This window comes from Bicyclus anynana, chromosome 10 (assembly GCF_947172395.1).
Source record: "Bicyclus anynana chromosome 10, ilBicAnyn1.1, whole genome shotgun sequence".
In the NCBI taxonomy this organism is placed as follows: Eukaryota; Metazoa; Arthropoda; class Insecta; order Lepidoptera; family Nymphalidae; genus Bicyclus; species Bicyclus anynana.
This window is the reverse complement of record NC_069092.1, coordinates 3532773-3554343: the sequence shown is the minus strand read 5'-3', so window position 1 is coordinate 3554343 and position 21571 is coordinate 3532773. Positions and strand designations below refer to the sequence as shown.

The window sequence follows — 21571 nt, the reverse complement described above, 5'->3', positions numbered from 1 at the left end:
CACGCACTGTGCGAAGACTTTTGTCTTCAGGCTCTGAGGAATTTCGGACGAAAAGACATCGCGAAGTTTCCCCAATGCCACAGTATTCTATACAAAGAAACAAAGTCTGATAGTAGTCTCAGACTACAATCTCACCTGATGATAAGTGATGATGCAATCTAAAATGGACGCGGGCTAACTTGTTAGGAGGAGGATGAAAATCCACACCACTTTCGGTTTCTACACGACATCGTACGACCACGGCCAAAGCCTCCTAACAGACCTGGACCAATTAAGAACACCTCAATCGGCCCTACAATGTCAAATAGCGTTTTAAAACACCGGAAATATCGTGTTATGTGAGTATTCTGTACAAACTTTATAACCACGCCCCTGCATGTAGATACTTAGGAAAACTCCATACTTTCAGTGGAACGTGATATTACCTACAGTCCGTTTGGGTTGCTCCCGTGGGAGCGCCAGCTTCATTTACTCAACTAGGCACGGAATGGACGGAATAAATGCTACAGATACACCAATACGCGCGTCCGGAGTTCGAACTAAGTCCTACTTATCATTGAGACTCTCTTGCAGATCTTTTGCAGAAATTCTGAATAAAAGAGACATTTAATGCCAGTTTAGTATTAGTACAAGTTCTTTTATATAAATAAAATGGTAAGATCTTACATGGAAAACTATGACATTAACGTCATCCATCAATCCAGTTCCTCTAGTACCTACTGGGCCGATTTGAAAAATTCTTTCACCAATAGAAAGCTACATTATTAGGGATTAACATAGGCTATATTTTATCCCCGTATTCCCACGGGAATGGGAACTACGCGGGTGACACCGCGAGGTTCTGCTAGTCCCCATAGCTCGCTTCTTAATTAAGTCTCACTAACCATCTTCGTTATTAACCCATATTCAGTTCACTGCTGAGCTCGAGTCTCCTCTTAGAATGAGAGGGGTAAGGCCAATAGTCCACCACGCTGGCCCAATGTGGATTGGCAGACTGCACACACGCAGAGAATTAAGAAAATTTTCTGGTATGCAATTTTCCTCACGATGTTTTCCTTCACCGTTTGAGACACGTGACATTTAATTTCTTAAAATGCACACAACTGAAGAAAAAAACCGGATTCGAACCAACACCCTCCAGAATCGCAGGCAGAGGTCATAACCACAAGCCTATCACGGCTCTTAACCATCATCCTAACCGTAACATAAATACTGCTGATTAGCAAAAATACTAATAATAGCACATTCCCGGGCAAGATATACCTTAGAACTATAGTTATACTGAAACTATATACTTATACTTTAGAAATAACCTAATACAGTTGGAATGTATTGCTTCTAGTAAAACAGGACGTGATAAAACCCAAGATAGTGTTCTAGGAGTCGACCTATCTGCCGGTATAACTGGGATGTAAGTGTGTGTGTGTGTGCGTAGTACGCGAGCATGTGCGGCAGTGTGCGCGCCCCGCTGACCCACTTGCAGTGCTCGCTACGCAATTCGAGCTCGACCCGCTTTGCTTTGCGCTAACACTGAAGTCGTCTGTAATTTGTTAACTATTTTGAAGACGGCGATCTATCTGATTAGGGGAAGGAATGTGTTTTATACAATCGATGGATGTATATTCAAATTATGTCAAAGCTCAAAAACGGCTTGACCGATTTGGATTATCAATTTGATTTATTTTCACTTATATAAAAATATACCCAAACAAAAAGAGGCAAAAATTAAAAGTCAGTAATGAAGTTTGAACGCTCGTTTTATAAATGTGGTACGAAGTTCACTGGGTCAGCTAATGTATTGTACTCGTAACTATGTATAGTTGTGTGTTGTGTACACTCTATAGGTAATGTGTTTGTCAGCGGCGAAGAGTCCATTCAGGCCGATTCCCGCCGGGTTACCTTTTAAAATTCCATACATACATATTGTAATGAATATAAATGTATGAGAAACAGGAGTTTCTGTCCAGCGGTATGAAATTCCTTTTATTTGGGACGGCTTATCTTCGTCAAAATTACATCCTTCGCCACTGGTGTTTGTGTTTTAGACATGAGATACAAGTCAATTCAGTACAAATCCTTTTAAAAGAATAGTGTAGTCATAAGATCAAAATCTCTAATATGAAAATTAGAAAATTAAAAAAAAAAACAAAGTCAGTAGTTTGAAAGCTCGTTTTATAAATGTGGTACGAAGTTTACTCTGTCATTTACTTGTTTATAGTATAGTTGTGTGTTGTGTATACTCTATAGGTAATGTATTTCTTGTTTTAAACATGAGATACAAGTCAATTCAGTACAATTCCTTTTAGAAAAATAGTGTAGTCATGAGATCAAAATCTCTAATACGAAAATTAGAAAATTAAAAAAAAGTCAGTAGTTTGAACGCTCGTTTTATAAATGTCGTACGAAGTTTACTCTGTCATTTACTTGTTTATAGTATAGTTGTGTGTTGTGTATACTCTATAGGTAATGTATTTGTTGTTTTAAACATGAGATAGAAGTCAATTCAGTAGAATTCCTTTTAGAAGAACAGTGTAATGTCATGAGATCAAAATCTCTCAAATATGAAAATTAATTAGAACACAAGTTAGATACGATGAAACTTGTTCATATTTTACTAAAATGAGTTCCACTAATCTTCAAACATAAAAACCAAAGAATCCCCAACCACGTTTTTGTTGTAAGCCAGACAACACAAAAAGCACACACCGATGCACAAAAAACCAACACCGACTCCCAACAACCCCCTGCGAAGACCACGTGTTTGTAACTTGTGCCGGCAACACCACATTTTACAACACGTTTACAAAAACGATCATATCGTAAACTTTATAATATGTATGTGTGTTCTTTGTACAAATTTTTCATCACCAATTTCACCACCTCAATCTTTTTATTATTTGGACAATTAATATATACCTTACTTGCCCACGCCCTGAGGTTTTAGCCCTTTTCCCTTGAAAATTCACACTAGTACTAGATTACTAAAGTAAGTCTGTCTGTCCTGTTACCTTTTCACCATTAATCGCTAAACCGATTTGAATGAAATTTTGTATAGAGATAAATTGGACCATGGGCCAGAACTTGTGCTACTTTTTATCCTGGAAAAATCCATGGTTCCCGCAGGATTAGTATAAAACAGAATATTATTACCTGGTAATGTTTAAATATATATAAAATCGGTGTGGAGGATGGCGTAAAGGCGTAACAAAAACTGACTTTCGTATTTATAATTATTAAAGTACAGTAGTGTTACCATTACAGTGTGCAAAGGATCTCCACACCAAATTGTCATTATCCATCAGAAAGAATATTTATTTTATCATACATAACACCTCACAACATAACATTAACAATGATAGTGTAAATGTATTATAATTAACAAAAACTTCTAAAATATTACAAAGCTTAAGACACGTGATATTTAACAAATTAAATATCACGTGTCTCAAAACGGGAAGGAAAACGTCATCGTGAAACGTGAAAACCCGCTTACCAAAGAATTTTCTTAATTCTCTACGTGTGTCACGTCAGCCAATCCGCATTGGACCAGCGTCTATTGGCCTAACCCTTCTCATTCTGAGAGGAGACTCGTGCTCAGCAGTGAGCTGAATAGGTATGGGTTGTTAATGATGACTAAGCTTGAGAATTAAAAATTAACTAAACGGTTTTAGAATACTTTAGTGCTAACATCTGCCTTCAACCCCGCCCGTATGATATCATCTGTTCTTATCATCGCATCCAACATTCTAACGATTCTAGGTAAAACGAGTTGTTTTTCATTTGAAGTGGACTACCGTTGTATTCTCTGGAACATTGGAACCATAGATAATGGTTTACACAATTGACAATTGCCTAAACCATGACAAATACGACTATTATTGATGTATAAAGATTTTCTGAATTCGCAAAGCTATATATTATATTAGTTAGCCGACCCGGCAAACGTTGTTATCGTCTTATACATTTTGGTATGAAAAATAGATGTCGGCCGATTCTCAGACCCGACATGCACACAAAAATTCATAAAAATCGGTCCAGCCGTTTCGGAAAAGTTCAAACGAGAATTCTATTTAAATGTAAGATATTATTTTTTTTTGTTTATTTGTTTTTTTGTACACAGAAATTCTTAGCAGCTTGATTTTATTTAACATGGATGAATTTTATTTATTGCCATAAAATTAGGTTTTTTTTTTATTACTGATAAGTTGAGAAAAACATTGTTTATATTACGCTTAAGCACTCAAAATACAATCTCAACCCACCATGCTGCTCCAATGCGGCTCGACGGGTTCATGGTTATGGTACCCGCAGGCTTTTTAAAAAACTAAATTTCACGCGAAGTCGCCGGCGTCCGCTAGTACAAAATAATAATATAGAGTAACTTATAGTACGTCTACTTGTAGAGTACTCTTTGTGTTGTCTGTTCCTTTGTAGTGATGCTATCAATCAAATAGTTGATTAACACGACTGTACCGAGAAGAAGCAAAAACCCGTACGCTCTTTCTGATTAAAGTAAACGATACGATGGAAAGTACGTAAGCACGAACGTGCACGTTTCTGCACGTGTCAGAATTCTTGCACCACTGTGATTGGTTGCTTTTCTTTCGGATTACTTATACATGGTGATGGGAAGAATTTCCCATAACTACAAGGTGTCCACTTATACGGAACTGCACAGCTGCACAGCCGAACTGCATATCTAATATTTTTTTTAACTAAAAATAAAAACTTTTATGTTTTCATACAAGTAAGAAGTAATTCAAATTTAGTCTTATAAATCTTTCAGTGTTAGATAGCTCATTTATCGAGGAGGGCGATAGGCTATATATTATCCTCGTATTCCTACGATAACGGGAACCACGCAGGTGAAACCGCGCGGCGTCAGCTAGTAAACCATAAGACTAGACAAGGACGAGCGAATCTGGGATGCAAAATGAAAGGATTTATATATTAAAGCCCAGACGTCCTAAGACCCCGTTAGCGTATTCCTTTGCAGCGAGACACACTAATACCACGTAAGCGTATTCCTTTCCAGCGTATTGTCTTACATAGTTCCATTTTTGACGGCCCCCGTGACGCAGTGGTATGTGCGGTGGATTTAAAAGACGGAGGTCCTGATGTCGATCCTTGGCTGAACTGATTTTTCTTAATTGGTCTGGCTAGTGGCAGGCTTCGACCGTGGCATGTTACCACCCTACTGGCAAAGACGTACCACCAAACGCTTAGTTTGTTAGTTAATCAGTTAGTGCTCCAGTACGATGTCGTGTAGAAACCGAAATGGGTGTGGATTTTCATCCTACTCCTAACAAGTTAGCCCGCTTCCATCTTAGGACCTGTGCACACCACGTTTTTCAAACGCGCCGACCACGATGCTTACGCGCGTGTGTAATAACAACAGGCCCTTAGATTGCATCATCACTTACCATCAGATGAGATTGTAGTCAAGAGCTAACTTGTAAAGAATAAAAAAAAAACATACTATGCAACGCGGCATTATAACAAGCGCAATATACAGGATGCTCGGGAGTATTTCCCATAACTCTAGGGTTATATTCTTTAACAAAAATTAATTCAAAATGTTCAAGGAACATGTTTTCTAAAATGAACAATTTCGAAGTAAATAATATTTCTTTTGTAAGTAGATCTTAAAATGTGTCCCCTAAACGCATCCTTATAATAATGACGTAGTCAAACTTTATAAATGCAACGATAGATAAAGACGTGTGTTACATGGAATTATTTGAATTAATATTATTAATCATGGAATTTAATTATTAAAATTAATTAAAATTATTTTTTCTAGTTACTAAAATATTAGTTATGCAGTTCAGTTCCTATAAATGATCTCGTCAACACCTTGAAGTTATGGAATATACTCCCGAGCATCCTATATAGTGCATATAATTCGCGCGACAATATTTAGGCCACACCAGTCTCGTACAGTACTCACGTACTCTCTTGAATGTTATCGTTCTCTCAATTGATCAAATTTAAAGCGACCGAGACAAAATACAGGTCTGACCACTCCGCAACGGTAACAATAACGGTGAGTGGAAAAAAATCGAGCAAACCAGAGAAATCCCTCACAGACGACACGTTTGAAAGGACACAGAGTTTGCACTGTGTGAGAATTGATTAGAAGCAGGCGTTACTTAGCGAAGTTCATTATGAATAGTGAATAATTTTGAAGACAATTCTTAGCAATCGAATATTTCTTTCAGAGTGAAACGTGCGCAGATTTTCTGTAGAATCTGGGTGACGTCAGTTTCACGCGCAGAATATCAAATTATTCACTAGTTATCACATAGTATATCGTGAAAAAACACCGTTAACTAAATATTGTCGATAATAGTGATTGAAATAAATCGAGTAAACGAGTGAAATCCCTCACTGACTTCCGAGACGTTTGAAAGACACGAGTTTTTCATCGTCTGAGAACTTTATTACGAGTACCTGCGTGGAAACGGGTAAAAATATAAATCGTTTACTAAATATTGTGATTGAAATAAATCAAGTAGTCCAGCCGGTCGAGCCATGTTACACATCGATACTGATTCTACAATCGCTAACTCTTCGAAAATTAAAATACGAGTATGCATGGGAATGAACATTCGTTATCGAAGGGTTACGTGATTTTTTTCTCTCTTTATTTAGTCTACCAACAGATGTACAAATGTTACAATAATTAAAAATAAATGGAAAAGTACAATGATAAAATGTAAATATATTTAAAGGTAAACACCGCATGCAACTTCCTAAAATTTAAAATGTATTTACAATGTTAATTTTTAGAATCAAATTATATGAGTGAATCTACAATAATTATAATAATAATTTCTATATTATGTCACATACATACACTTAAAAAATCCTCATAGATATCAACCTATCAATTCATTGTGTATATTCAATTTTTAAAGCGATTGTAGAATAAGAATCGATACGTAACATGGCTAGAACGGCAGATAAATTCCTCAATGACTCTGACCTCCCTCAAGAGGTTAATAAAAAAACAAAAAATTGTGTACAATCTGAGAACATTATCGAAGGAAGAATTCATGAAAACAGATAAAAACAATAACCGTTTACTAAATATTGTCGCGATTGAGCGTCAAAGAGTTTGGTACTTTATCTCCTATGTTTATCGAATTCTTATCAAATTTCGACCCATCTTTAGAACTATAAATATAAATAGAGTGTATACAAGACAGAATAACAACGCCAAAAAATAATGCACGCGTAAAATTAACAACTTACTATAAGGCACCTTAAATTTATAATGAAAAGCTTAGAAATGTACCAATTTTCCAAAAGGCGATTGCAATAATCTCTCAGATATGTAACATGAAATCGTCTCCAAATGAAGATGTATTATATACCTACATGCAAAGTGTATATATAATATACTCCGCAATTATCTCAGTAGGTATTAAAGCGCCTGAGTAGCAACAAATCGAGAATCGCTTGGTAATTAAACATTCAAGGAGAAACAAGATTGAACACAATTTTGCGAACTTCACAAACAAAAACAAACTACACAAATACACGGAAACACCACAACGTGAAACGAGGTCAATAAAATTATTTCTTGGCATGAGTTCTATAAAAAAAAAAATACAACACAAGCGAGGTGCGATTACGAATCATCTACACGTAAAGTCGTAAATTAGCACTAGAGGCATTTAACAACAAGTCATATGTGGTGTTCTACCTATCGAGGCGGAAACGTTACACACCAAAAATAGACAAGCCAGGGTCTCTCAAGCTTCCGCGAGGCGTCGCAACGTGGAAGTGGATCCGAAGTCTCCACGAGGCACTAGCACCGACCGACCCAAGTTGGACGGCAACAGGTTTGCACAATTGTAACAAAGCACAGTCGCAGGGCGGAAAGGACAATGACATAGCGTCCGAAGGAACACTGCGTCACAAAACACGCGCGGTGACGCTCCGACAATGGAGCACGCTCGGCAAGATGGCCGCCGCAGCGTCAGCTGATTGCGCACACGCACGCAGCTGTCACTGAAGCCGCCGTTTCGTATAGCGCTCTCTCTTTCAGCGGCGCTGATTAAGACGCGGGTGCTCATTGTTTGAGACGCGGACACAGTTAATGATCACTTCAGACGGTACCTAACGTTGATAGATTTATCAATTATCGTAAGAATATTCCACAACTTCTACGTGTTCTGAACTGTTTCTAGGCTCATCAACATCTAAATACGTTAGTATTTTATGAATTTCTTTACTATTCATATACACAGCAAATTTACAAACCATAAAGTATTTAGATATTCTAAGTTATAAAATACTAGTTTCTGTTCCCGTGAGATTTCGGGGAATACATATATATGTTATCCCAGAAATTTCTTTCAAATAATGTGGCTTTCTCACAATAACAAAATTTTCACAATTCTGTTATTACTAAAAAGCCACGTTTTTTAGTAATAACAGAAGTTTCAAAATCGATTTAGCACCAACATCCAGAAATTACCCCCTACAATACTACAAACTTTACTTTTTTATAATATTAATATAGATAGTATACACATACCTACCTACATAAATGTAAAACAATGATAACACATAATATCCGCAAGAATAACAGATATAAAAATAAGTTTATTTGAAGTATATATTGTTTAGATTTATTATCTTATTAGAAATGCTTTAGTTGTTCTATTCACATTAAACAAATAATGCATCCTTCTAAATGAAAAAAAAACACGCCACTAACCATCTCCACGCTAATGTACAAAGATAAAGAACAGATAAGATTAGAGAATAATTTAATTATTCATATACAAACTGTCATGGAATCACGTTTATGTATTAGAGATATTTATTATAAAAGTAATTGTCGATATTAAGTTATGCTAGTGTGTAATAAACCTCTTCATAGTTAATGTATCAGGAAAACATCGCTAACCGCGATGTTGCGCAGATATTTACGTCGAGAACACAAGGTTAGGTGTCACTATATATCAAATTAGATAAAATTAATTGTGATTATTATAGAACTATCATAATTGCAACCAAAATGTGATGAAACCACCACGTTCGATGAAAGAAGACATTGAAAGGTCGATGTATCGTCAGACGAAACGTGGACTATTGCAAATTGTATTAAAAGATCTAAACAAGCAAGGACATTGAACTTCTCGTATCAAGGTCGGGGCGGCGGCCTTCAAACAGCCTCGTCTCGGTGGCGGGCGCAGACTCCATTCGACACTTCGCGACAGACATGCATAGCAGAACCTTTATTACCTTCGGACGCGAACACAATCCCATGGCCACGGCACAAAGCTCCTCAACAATCACTAACACTGACATGTAACACGTTTCACTTGTGGTGCGGCGCAATAATTTGCACTATCATCGGGGAAGATAAGCATTACCCGCGACTTATATAAAAAACGATATTGAACTACTACAGGCGAACGTCGGCCTCGTCAGAGCTCCGACCCGCGCGGCGCAATTACACCAACTGAGCTCGCTACTCGCTCGCTAGCCAAGCAACAGAGCATCGGTCACGACACACGACTGCCCACCGCTCACAGCCAGCCGTTTATTCGCGTCAGTCTATTCACACGCGTACGCGCTCACCAATACAAACAAACGTCTGCCATGCCATCAACTGATAAACACATGCCTGACACACCACCCATACGTTTCATATTATACGACCAAACATATTATAATTTACACCCTATTCAAGAGGACACACTAAAGGAGATCAATTCAAATGAACTCTTTAATATATTTACAATTAACTGATGACTCATAAGTAGATGGTAACGCGTGACTCATGGCTTTCCCGAAACTGTGGCTTATCACTCACTATAAATTATAATATACTGGAATAACATATTTCCTCAAACCATATTGTTAATCTCAATTAAGGAAATACATTGGTGTTTCATCCCATGTAATAGGGGAAAACATGGCACTAACAAAATATAAACGGGAATTCTCTCGCGTTTATACAGGTTTCTCGGGAGTATTTCCCATAACTTCGAGGTAAAAACGTGATCACTCAAAGGAACCGTACTGCATAACCAATATTTTATTAACTACAAAAAAAAATATGTTTTCATACAAATGAATTCAAATGACACGGACCATCCATGTAATACACGCCTTTAGGGAACAAAGCGACAACGTTGCATTTTAAAATATGAATACGTCATTATTATAAGGATGCGTATATGGGATACATTTTTTAGATCTATTTACTCCGAAAATATTCTAGAACACATATTCCTTGAACTTTATTTTGAATAATTTTTATAGAGTTATGGGAAATACTCCCGAGCACCCTTGTATATCTTAGGATAAGTTTAGAACAGCAACAGATTGCACGTGTTTCGATATGATTTAACAGGTGCAAACAAAGGTATAGCAGACAAGGAGGAGATTGGTGCGGGAGCGATGCACGCAGACAAAGCAGCGGCGCGAGTCGTCGATCTCCCCCAAATTAGTCCTGGGCAAGGGCGCTGACCTCGGCAGCTACGCGCCCGCCAGACAATCGCGCCGCTGCTCGCCGAACGAACCCCTAAACGCGACAAACGCAATGAGCAAACCCATGACGCGCACGCTTTGTTTACATTCGGGAAGTCGTAAACAAAGACAATTAATCAGGACTTTTCAAACTTTGCGACGTTACAAAGACGAGAATTTACAGGTCGACGGAACAGGAACACGTGACAAAGAGTTTCAGAAGAAAGACGCAACGTGATTCGTTGCAAAGTTGGCAAAATATTCAGGAAGTACTCTAACCTTTACGAAACATTTGGAGTATGATACATTTGAAAGAAAAATATGTTTTTTTTTTAATTTGTGGAAAACGTGTTTAATTTTGAAACGTGTTGAATTAGTTATCTTGAAAACGTTTGTCAAAAGGACACGTTATTACAATAGAATACGTGATAGATGGCAAATCAAAATTATACATACAATATTATAACTATAAAGGTTATTTCAAGAATTTATTATTATAATACTCGCAAAACTAACTCGTAGTAGGCGTGAATTGATTCGAAAACGTAAAAATAAAAAATGTTTAAAAATGATGTCTATGATTTTTAAGGACAAAATATCCATTGCTCTCGCAAACTTTTAGAATACAGATCTTGTATGCTACAAGAATAGAAATGACATTCAAATTATTGTAACTTACATAAAAGTTAATTTTAAGAAATATGTAATTGACGGCCTCCGTGGCGCAGGTATGCGCGGTGGATTTACAAGACGGAGGTCCTGGGTCCGATCCCTGGCTGGGCAGATTGAGATCTTCTTAATTTGTCCAGGTCTGGCTGGTGGGAGGCTTCGGCCGTGGCTAGTTACCACCCTACCGGCAAAGACGTACCGCCAAGCGATTTAGCGTTCCGGTACGATGCCGTGTAGAAACCGAAAGGGGTGTGGATTTTCATCCTCCTCGTAACAAGTTAGCCCGCTTCCATTTTAGACTGCATCATCACTTACCATCAGGTGAGATTGTAGTCAAGGGCTAACTTGTAAAGAATAAAAAAAAAAAAAAAAATTAAAAACCACACAAATAACTCAATTATAGAGGCAATTACTCGTGCGTTTAGTTAGGAGTTGACATTCACAAAGAACTCTCCTATGATTATTATTAATTTGTAGCGGTTCTTTGTGACATGCCCTGTCAGGAGAAGTCCCTACACTAGTACCTACTTAAAATCACATACATATAACTGGCACCAAGGAGCACTGTTATTTGTGTCAGAAGGACAGTTAACATTAAAGTTCTTTAAGTTAACTAACAGTTAAGATAGTGGTTTCACACAAGGGTTAACTCATGTCATAAGTTGAGAGGTGCAAAGCACACATACAAAATATTAAAGGTAATGTCACACTGAACATCAGGTGGCCCAATTGTTTGTTCTCAAACTAATCACAGGCACTCAGCAACAGATTGCTATAGAGTATAGAGTGATTGGAATTTTGGAAAACATTGTCCTCAGGAGTAATTTATGTCCAAATATGTAGGTACAGATAAAGTATGTAGGTACAAATGTCTTAAATTGGTATTTTTTCCAATTTATTTATTTAAATATATCACTACTAAAAGAGAAAAAGTTTCTAGTTTTTTCTTTACTTAAGAAGTAAGTATCTTTTAAGAAAATAAGTATGTGTTGTCTTTTTAATCTTGTTTAATATTATGTTAAATTCAATGACTAATTATTACGATGGGTACCATTATTTTTGTATAATTTCTAAATTCAGTAAAACACCAAAAACTCTCAAACTGAATATTCATTAATCCATCTTTTATTTATTTTACTATTTTATTTACAAATAATATCAGTTAATAATATCAGTTCATAATTGTATGGTTATGATTACTAACTAATCATAACCATACAATTAAATTTTATTTGGCTGTTCAGTTGTATATTATAAGTTATTTTTCTTGTTATTGGTCTAATCAGTCTTCGGCCTAGTTCGGAAATATTATAATTTATAAATACTAAAGGTAAACGTAATGATGGTCCGCGCGGGCCGGGCAGGGAGGTAGCGATGGCCTGCTCGCAATACTTCATACCCGCGCTATCCTCCCCTATGCCCCGCGCGCACGACTTCACACCCGCGCAGGCCTTTCCCCTCGTCGCCCGCATGTCATGGTGAGTGTTATTAACAAACTTGGCAAGCTATAATCTGCATGTAAGCTTCTGAATTCACAAATTACTAGTGAATTAGTGAAGTAACTGGAATGTTGAGTTAGCCTTTCCTTGTGCTTAGTTGTTTCTGATTTTCTCACAGGCAGTTGGCATTTCCATATCCAATATATGGAAATGGCAACCAATGCCAATGGGTTTTATTGTTGGAAGCCAAGAGGCATCTGAAATAGTTCTTATATGTACTACCATATACATTACATATCTCATGTGTATCATAACAACTACAAGTAATGACAAAAAATTTACTAACCTGATGTTGAAAAAGAGAATTTCGTACTAGACAAATGTCTTTCCAAGTGCGAAGGCCCTTCAGCTCACAACCAGGCGGCACCACGTCTGTGCAGCAGAGGTCAGCATCCACCGGCATCACAATGAATAGTTACTCCACCTGACAACAAGGGAGACATTATTATATATGCATGCTTATATGAACATTTTCACAACAAACTTATTTCATCATTATAAGTCTATTTTTAACTGACTTAAAAAAAGGAGGAGGTTATTAATTCGTCAGAATCTTTTTTTTTCCAAAGACCACTTCAGGGTCAGGCCCCCCCTCATAATAAAAGAAGGGGTATGGAGTATAGACCCTCCACACTGCACCAGTGCAAGTTGGCAGGGTTAGGGTTATAATGTTAATTCATTAACAACTATCAGATGTTAATGTTAATTGCAAGCCAACAACTTGATTTTAATTCATTTTTAATTTGTCCCCAATGGACTAGTCAAGGACTAGACAAAGATAGTTTATAAACCCTGAGTTTTATGACATTTTTGTAAGACTTACGATTGGTTTGTTTGTTTGTTAAGCTTGTTGTTAACAGAAAAAAATAACACAGCTTCAGATGTAGCCGCCCCTTGGTACATCAGTGGACGTTTTGAGCAAGGAGAGTTATAAAAAAATGTTTTTTTCTTCAAGAAACATACTTTTAAATAAACCAATTATTCAACCATATCATTCTAATTTTATACATATAACCTATTATTGACCTAACCCCTCATTGGAGACTCAACAGTGAGCCCAATATTTGGTTCCCAGGGCCAACATTGTATTGGCTGGTGTTCATTCTTATTCATTCCCTTTTAAATACCCTTTAAATACTGCAATTTAAAAGTTGAACTTGAATGAGTGACTTTTTTTATTATTAAATTACTAGTGGATGCCCGCTAAATCCATGGTTTCCAAATCTCGCAAAAACTATGGATTTTTTTGGGATAAAAGGTAGCCCATGTGTTTTATCCCCCGGGTATTTTCTATCTCTATTTTAAATTTCAGTCAAACTGGTTCAGTAGTTGCAGAGTTAAAGAGTAACTAACATCTATACAAACTTTCACATTTATAATATTAGTAAGATACATTACATATACATTATACTAATGGCCAATAATAAGCAGTATCAGACTTGTGAAACAGTAGAAGTGTGTTATCAGTCATATGTGAAAGTGATAAACAGCTACAGCTCAGTGTCATGTAAAGCTATAAATTATTTATATCATTAGCCCTTACAACTTTTTCACATAAAATCTTTTTAACTTTTTATGGCTTTCAACAAAGTAAAGCATATTTATTTTCCCCAGCTTAATTCTACCGATGTTATAGTTTGTCTGCTTTTAGAAGTCTATTTGGCTTTGGATGTATAGGTAGATGTACAGACCAGCATATTATAACAGGCGTATTGGTGTGTATATCTAAAGGAATGACTGCAAGTCATTGGTCTGAGGTTAAGGCCTAATACACACAAATGCACTTTGTCACCTTAATACAAAGCTAAATGGATTTTCTTTAGAAGATTGACCTGCATGAAAATCCTTTTAATATATTATGAAATAAGTGAAAATAAGCATGAAAATTTGAGGTTTTTGCCTTTTTTTTTCTTTATTGCCCCTTAATTAGATTGGTATATTATTTGTATTGACCCTCCTTTATTTTATTACTTTCTTAGTTCCACAGTATTTCTTTATATATCACAAGCAGGAGCAGCTTATTTAGAAGGTAAAATACCTGAAGGCTAGATCCTGATTGTCATGGGCATGACAGAGTTGGGAACAGTTCTTACTGGGATGCCATGTGTGTCGACAGTGTGACCTCATTCTATATCATCTTTGTACTATTCCTGTCTGTATTCCTAGAACCACATATAATATTTTTAAAAAAAGTTTAGCAAATAAATCTCTGGTCAATGTCTTATATACATACTATATCTTATCTGTATAACAAATTTACTTTATGAGTTAATTCTAGAACAAATTATTAAATCCAATAAGCAATAAGTAGTGTTAAAGTCTTTAAAAAAATTAAGCATAAAAACTAAATGTAAATACCTCATCTATATAAAGAGAATTGGCCTATGGTAACATTTCCATAAATCATATGGGATTTTCAATTATAAAAAAATAGTTGAACGTTAAAAAAGTAAGAAGTATCAGTGATCCTACAAAATTGTTAATATTTTATATGTAATATATTTCAAAATTATAGCTCATGTAGGTATAATGTAGACATGGTGAATAAAATGGAAAATAGCAAACACTGCAAATCAGGTTCATTTAGAGTAGTCATTCGTATATCGAAATATAGGTAAGATATAAACACTTTCTATTTTATTCATATTGATATCCAAACCACATTATACATAAGCATTAAATAATTCAGTCGATGTATAATGTAGAGAGCAAATAAACTCAGAAGTTATAATTAAAAAATCTATTCATAACCTAAAAAAACCTGTTTGAACTGTCATTGACTCATTGTTTTGTTACAAACAATGAAAGCACAACATTTTTATAGGTCTTTTTCACTTGTTTAATCTCCCATGTAAAGAAACCCTAGGAATTAGGAAATTACTAAGAGAATACACGAAGTTGTTGACTCACGAGTTATCGAAGTAGGTAGGTTTTTATAACGTCACTTCACGACACATTAATGCACCAAAAAATTAACTACGCAAGTGAATTTCTAGAAACATGCTGGTAACTACGACTTAAACGTTATGGGCAACGCATTTAAGCTAATTTTCACGCATGTTTACAGTAGGAAATCAAACTAATATGCATAATATACGCCTTGGAGGTGGTATCATTAATGAAATGCGTGCAAGGTACACTCTAATGAAAGTGCGATGATGAGGATTAAAGTAATATCTATAGAGGCTATCTACGAGAAACATACGCGTGATGATTAAATATTAAATTATTTACAGTGTCTCGTATTGCTGGACTGAAGAAACAAAGAAAATATTGAAGAACTTCGATAATTGGCATTCACGAAGAAAATGGCGTCATATCACACTAGTCACGGAACAAGGTACAATTTCATCATATAGAAGCACATCACACAGTCACGTTCAAACACCATATTTAAGTTAAATGCAGTACAATATTAATTCTCTTTTGTAAATTACTCACTTTGAATATGAATTCCAAAGAAAATCATCCAAAAACTCAAAGGACTGATGACAAGGCACTCCACTCACCGTTTGCAAAACCCAGACTAATCACGTGACCAGATAAGTGTTGCCATTTGCCGTTTTAAACTTAAAGCTTAGAATACATGGAATCCTGAAACCTAAACGCAAAACTACCCCCGAAGTCGTTATCTTTTCAGTAAAATATTAAAGTGTTGGAGGTAAAACGACGACGCTATTGTGTCCTTTTCTCTCACGCATACGACAGCAGGTTTACTCGTAAGTTACAACTTCTGTAATGCGTCCCAAAACGCAACCATTTCTTTTTTTAAACTCCGTGAAACCTGCCACTCTCCAAGTGTTTTCATCTCGACTCAGAGCCTCGATTTTAACTTATCCAAAAATAAACATAAAGGTTAAGTTAAAATGGTAAAGAAATAAGAATAAAGTTAAGAATGCTTTTAAAAACTCTTTGAAAGTACTAAAGCCATTCTCAAGTTCTTGTACTCTCCGACCTCGTAGTGCTTTTGATAGTAACTAATTAAAAAAATTATAATAAAAAATAAGTGTAATAAATTATAATAAAAATAATAAAAAAAATCTGCCTATCAAAACCTTATAACAGCATAAGCATTCTTGCTCAGATTAATTACATAAGGACTACTACCTTTTTGAGGGACTGAGGTAAACTCACACATCGAAAATAGTTAACACCAATAAATATATTTTTCACTACTCTTGCTCAAAAACACTGTCATATTACCACTCCACAGCGGGGCTAAACAAGTATATTAGCCTCTAGGGGCTAAAGTAATTTTGTTTTTTAATTCTTGTCTGTTACGAGTACTAGCTAAGTACTAGCCTACTATAAAACGGAGGAGGTTTTATTCGAAAATAGAATCATTACAGGTAAGGCACTGATTGTTTTGAAAAATAAATAAAAAACTTTAAATTGGAATGAAATGCAGCGTTCTTGTCTGTGGAATGCGTTTATTTTTTTATTGATTTGCGAATAGAACGAGATTTGAAGACATGGGACATCCTTAACGGTGTAAACCTTTGCCTCTTTCTCATGTGAAAAAAATTAAATTAAAAAACAATTGGCGTGATACACACTTGATTTTTTTCAGAAATTCATTGTCAATTTGTGACCGTAACTTACATATTTTTCAACAATAATTGTTATTATTGTCTTCATCTAGTGAGAATGGTGATCCTAATTTGGAGATGGATAAAATTTTCAATTTGTTACCATCAAAGTCGAGACGCATTTACTTAAATAGGTACTTACCTAAGAAAAGTTTTATAAGTGGAGAAAACAACAACGAATGGATTCGCTTATGAAAGGAGTTTTTTTAAACTATTATCTACCACGTTTATCTTACATACCTACTTATTATTCATCTTCACAGTAGTCGGAAATTATGTTACTGGGTAAAAGAAACTCCCTTAATATCCAAAATTGTAGACTTTGTACATTTAATTTTCAATTAAAATAAATCATTGAATATTGTACTAAACTATTTTATTTTCTCGCAATCGTAGTGAAAAGCAGAGTGTAACACGTGGGGCTAAACCCATTATAAACTCGGTTTCTATTTAGGCGGCTCTCACCTGCGTCTCGGGCCCTAAAAATACCTCGTATATAATGGGTCTTTTTAGCCCCTTGTATAACAATCTACTATTTCATTTCTCATACTCGGAAAGTAGTGTTGTTTTGATCTGAGTATTGGGTGGAAAATGTTGCTCCAGGGAGGGAATAACTCATACAAATTCCCACCTAAGGGCCGGAATGAACTTTAAAAATAAAACTGCTGTCAGCTGTGAAGAGATTTTATGATTTATTTTTAAATTTGTATCCAACTAAAGGACAATGGTCTATTTCCAAACAAATTTTTGCTGACATTTTTTTTAAGCGTCTATGAATGAAAAAAATATAAAATGATAGATAATTATTTTCTTAACAATTTATTCTTATGGTTTAATATTATGTGAAGTCTGGAATTCGAGATATTTATGTTTGAAGTTTTAGAGGTTATGTTTTGTCAACAACGAATAGAGACCTACTTTTTAAATTGAAGTCTTAATTATTCCATGATTATGAAGCCGGGTATTTGGGTTCGATCGAAGAACATAAAAAGTAGGTTTGATCCCCATTTTTCTCTTAGACATGGATAATGTACATACTTTATAAAAATGAACCTTCCTAATTAAATCTAAAAACCAACATGGAATTTAATACAATAGTGTTTTAAGTCAGTAGTTTAGCGGGAGAATCGGTGTCCATAAACATAAGCGGTCGTTAAAAAATAATGTAGGTACAGAAAATCAGTTGATAAGTATCGGAAAAATGCAACAAGATTTACAAGACGCTTAAGTACGCAAACAACGAAATTACGACGCGATGTGACAACTGACTGACAGTTCACAGTTGAATTATTAGTGCATGACTTGTCATAGGAACACGTAAAAGTATCGATACTTTATAGTATCGATTAATGAATATCGATTTCCTATCGATACTGTTGTTTTTGTAATCAATAAGTAATTTTCAGGAAATTACTTACTATTTTTACTTACGTTTTACCTTTATTTAAAATCATGTCGAACATACTTAAACAATAAATACCTTTGTAAACACTTGTTCCTTTCCTTTGATTTTTAAAATATATCATATGGCTTACTGTTGGTAATAATTGTTTATTATTAACATGTTTGACTATTATATTTTGTTTATTTTATTACTTAAATGTAAAATGCCGCTAAGTGAGAGTGAACTTTAGCAGTATTTTGTCATGATCAAAATAAGTAATTTAAATTAAATAGGTGTACCTATTGCATTTAAATTAATTACTATTACTTGTTTGAAAATCAAAATATTTTATATATATTTCAAAATAATTATATTAATACGTCATAAATATTAGTTTATATGTTTTTTCTACTGAAATTAAACTAATGTCATTGAATACATGTACTTCAATGACGATATTTTATTCGATTCGATACTGGCTTTTCGGTATCGTGCGCGTCCCTAGTTGTCCGATATATGCAATATTCGTATAAATAGTATAGTTGCCATACTCAATTATTTAAATGTAATTGATGTGAATATATTTTAGTTTTTGGACTTAATTAGACCTTTTGCTCTGTTTCAAAAAATTAAATAAATTATTTTCTACAAACTGTAATAGTTTACATTGGTAGACGCTTATGAATTCTATCAACAAACACCAGACCATTGTCCTTTGGACAGACAATGATCCTTGACCATACAGCCTCTTCAGATGTCAATGAAGTTCTTGAGGAAGAGTTTTATGTAGATAATAAACTAATTATAAAAAAATGCTGCGGCCATGTGAGTTTCTGAAAATGTGACCTTATCGCAATCTTTTTTAATCGGAATAAATCGCAACAATTACGCGGTGAATTCCATTTTTTAAATTTAAAAAGTTGACATAAATTGGTGGAATACTAATCTGTTATCCATTAAGTGATTTAAAAAAAATAGGTAATAATCTTATAAACTAAGATTTGATTATTAAAAATGAGTTCAATAATTAATAAAATATTAATTAAAAATTTATTATTTTTAATATTAATTAATTTCAATTGTCTTAATTTGACAATTAATTTTAAATAGGTACTGCTAATATTATTATCATACTATATAAATGCGAAAGGCTATTTATCACGAAATCTCAAAAGCCGCTTAACGTACAAAGATGAAATGTGGCAGGGAGGTAGTTTATAGATAGTAGAGGTCCACTAAGACGGGATTTTGCGAGAGGGCTGGATTAAAGAGGTCTAGGGGTGGACGAAGTTGCGGGCATCCGCTAGTATATTATTAATAAATAGTTTAGGTAAACAACTAGTTTAGATAAACAACTAGTTTTATTTTCCTCATATTCAAAATGAAAAGTAGAGTGTTTAACACGGGTAAAAGAATCAATTCCTACTCGGTCTGAATACCTTGGGAATTGATTCTTTCTACCCTCAGTTAACAATCTACTATTTCAGTACTCTTGCTCAATAATGCTGTCGTTGTAATTTCGCTCACAAAACCCCGACAACGATCCATTTCAAGAGCTGGGTCGGCGCGTTTATGTAACATATACCTTAGATACGTATAGATACTATAGATTAATTTGTGGACATGCAGAATCTATATTAAATAATTTTATTTTATTGGTAATTCAAAAATTACATGATATCAATTTTGGGTTGAAGCATAAATTACATTTTTCACTACTCTTGTTCAAATACACTGTCATATTACCACTCCACAGCGGGGCTAAACAAGCATTTCAGCCTCTAGGGGCTAAAGTAATTTTGTTTTTTTAATTCTTGTCTGTTACGAGTACTAGCCAAGCACTAGCCTACTATAAAATGCAGGAGGTTTTATTCGAAAATAGAATCATTATAGGTAAGGTATTGTTTTGAAAAATAAATAAAAAACTTTTAATTGGAATGAAATGCAGCGTTCTTGTCTGTGGAATGCGTTCATTTTTTTATTTATTTTTTATTGAGTTGCGAATAGAGCGAGATTTGAAGACATGGGATATCCTGAACGGTGTAATACCTTTGCCTTTTTATCATGTGAAAGGAAAATAAAATTAAAAAGTGATTTTTTTAAAGAAATTCATTGTGAATTTGTGACCGTAATTTACATGTTTCACAACATTAATTGTTATGTCTTCATCTAGTGAGAATGGTGACCCTAATTTGGAGATGGATCAAGAAAGACTTACAAATGAAACACCTACTTACGAAAAATTTAATAAGTGGAGAAAAAAACAATAAGTGCATTAACTTACGGATGGTGTCTTTTAAACAATTATCTCCCATGTTTACCCCTCATACTCATTATTCAACTTCACAGTAGTCGGAAATCAAGTTACCGGATAAAAGCATCTCCCCTAACATCCAAAGTTGTAGCAGTTTGTACCTACACCTAATTTACTAATAAAATAAAACATTGAATACTGTACCGAGTTATTTTATTTTCACGCAAAACATTTTATTATAATAATATATTTTTTTTTAGAATTAATTAAAATATTAATTAATGCCATTTTCATTTTTAATATTAATCAATGTATTATTGTCATCAACGCTCAAAACGCCCCATATTCAATTTCACTTACAAGTTTACTATTGCCCACACTTATTACATAGACACCGACATTTTTAGGGAGCTCTTTACACGACGAAAACGATTACAACAATGAAACATCGATTCTATAGCAACAGTTTTTATAAATGCGTTAGGTTATTGACTTTTAATCTTTGCCAGTGGGGTAATGGTTAGCGAGGCAGGTCCTGTTTTTAATGGTCGAAGGTGCCATCAAGAAAGGAATGGGAAAACTGTGGTCGTTGTGTGATCGTTAGGATCTCTAAGTGGAACGTAGTCATTATACAGAAAAGTCAAAGATAGTCTGGGATTTGGCTGTGTATAACAGGCCTAAT

The 21571-nt window shown here is 34.8% G+C and overlaps 1 protein-coding gene across 6 annotated transcripts in view; it reads right to left on the bottom strand.

The window, feature by feature from the left end:
- The window catches only part of LOC112049870 (AN1-type zinc finger protein 6), a 45674-nt gene extending 29443 nt beyond the window's left edge, over nt 1-16231 (bottom strand). The window contains exons 1-3 of one of the 6 annotated variants that reach the window (XM_024087914.2): nt 16104-16231; nt 14701-14824; nt 12949-13086 (exon numbers count right to left, since the gene is read on the bottom strand). The gene's annotated coding sequence lies outside the window, so the exon portion shown is untranslated. Of the gene's footprint in view, nt 1-7736; nt 7878-9261; nt 9502-12948; nt 13087-14700; nt 14825-15896; nt 16037-16103 lie in introns of those variants that run through there. The other 5 variants (XM_024087921.2, XM_024087930.2, XM_024087939.2 and 2 more) reach the window with 5 other exon arrangements.
- Nucleotides 16232-21571: the final 5340 nt, after the last annotated feature.